Source organism: Pagrus major, chromosome 1, assembly GCF_040436345.1.
Source record: "Pagrus major chromosome 1, Pma_NU_1.0".
Taxonomy (NCBI): domain Eukaryota; kingdom Metazoa; phylum Chordata; class Actinopteri; order Spariformes; family Sparidae; genus Pagrus; species Pagrus major.
Genome location: NC_133215.1, coordinates 8,132,911 through 8,134,734, shown reverse-complemented (window position 1 = coordinate 8,134,734; position 1,824 = coordinate 8,132,911).

The following is a 1,824-nucleotide window of genomic DNA, read 5'->3' as shown; positions in this document are numbered from 1 at the left end:
TTGATCATGGTCCTCTATATTTACTCATATGGAAATAGAATAGTACATAACTTTAATGGCGAGTTAAATTATTGCTAACCTTAATTTAACGCACCTCACCTGCAGCAGCTCTCTCAGGAGGAGGGTTTGTTCTTTTATTTTGCCTTCCAGAAACTTAAATGAAAGATAAACTTGTGTTGTGATGGTTTTTATTCAGGCACGGCGATGTTTTGATCATCTTCAGGCCCAGCAGGATTTATCTTAAAACAAAACAGGGATGATGCATTTTCTCGGTGCCACCACTAGGAGGCAGCATGAGACTTTCCATGTCACTGGAGCTCCCGGTACATAGCCTACAACACTCAGCTCCTTCAGTGTGTTTGAAATGTAGAAGTGACAAATACACTAAAAGGTTTAAACCCTGATGTTGAACAAAAGACGCAGATTTTTTTTTAGTTTTGAATTTGTATTCTAGTTTTCAGCCTCTGATTTTTCTTCTATACTGAAAACTGCAGACAGACTTCACAAGCCTCTCTACAACCAAGTCTGTTTTGACCTCTCTAGTGAAATTATTACATAATACACATGTTGTCATGTATAATTCTTCTCTCTGAGTTTTTACGGCTGCAGATGCTGTTGAAACTCTTCATTCATCAAAGTGAGGACAATTACGCCAGTTTCACAGCCAGGTTTCATAAATCCTACCAGGCCAGTTTTTTTTATTTTATTTGTGAAGCTGAAAATTACAAATCACAAAATTGCCTCAAAGTGCTTTACAATGTGTACAGCATGCAACACCTCTGTGATATGTTTTAGTCCCTCAAGTTACGCTACAATGACAAGAAAAAGGTTAATATTTACTATATTTTCATTGTCAGTTAATCTGCTGATATTTTTCTCGATTAAATAATCCTTTATTCTATTAATTGTCAAAAAAACTGTTAAAAAATGCTCATCACAAGTGAAGACGTCCTCAAATTGCTTCTTTTGTCCAAAGACTCTTCATTTACCTTCATAAATGACAAAAGAAAAATAATATATTCTTATATTTGGAACTGGAACCAGCAAATGAATGATGAATTTTCTTTTGATCAGCTAACGGATTGATGGACTCACTGCTGCAGCTTTAATTTGTTAGAAGAATAAAGAGGTTATGATGCTGATTTGCTCATGTAAGTAAAAAAGTAAGTATGGACACTGACTAGAAGAGCATTTTTGTCTTTTTAGTATGTTTGTTTTCTCACCTTTTACTGTTGTTTCCTTTTTTTCTGCTGCAGCTGCAGGTCCCTACAATCACCACAACCCTTCACCTTACTAATGAGGGATTTGTAGATTGGTCATTTAATGAGAATAAAATTATAGGCCTAATTATTTTTAATGTTTGAGATTTCAAAGCAACAAAATGTAACTTCCTGGAGAAATATAGTTGATTGTTGAGTCTCATGCGGTCGTCATGGGTCAGATGTCAGTATTTAACGACCTGGGGATGAGGCGAGACAATCAGCTGTGTCTTCACAGGAAAAGGTTACATTGTGTTGCTTTAAGACACAGAGCAAATAACTGTATTTTATCCGCATCGTTTTCTTTTTGTTGTCAATTTCCTGTGAACGTCGGCATGTAATCAAAAGAGAAGTTCACGTGGAATATGTACACGTGCAGAAAAAGACAGTTTGGCTGCTAAAACAGCTGTTTCATTTATTGCAACAAGACCACAAGCACAGGGAGCTTCAAGAGACGAGGTCAAACACACACGATCGTACGAACACGAGAACAATTTCTCTCTGCCACAGTTAAAATATCCAGTAAAGAAGAGGAGAAAGAAAATAATACAATCAAAGAAGAAAA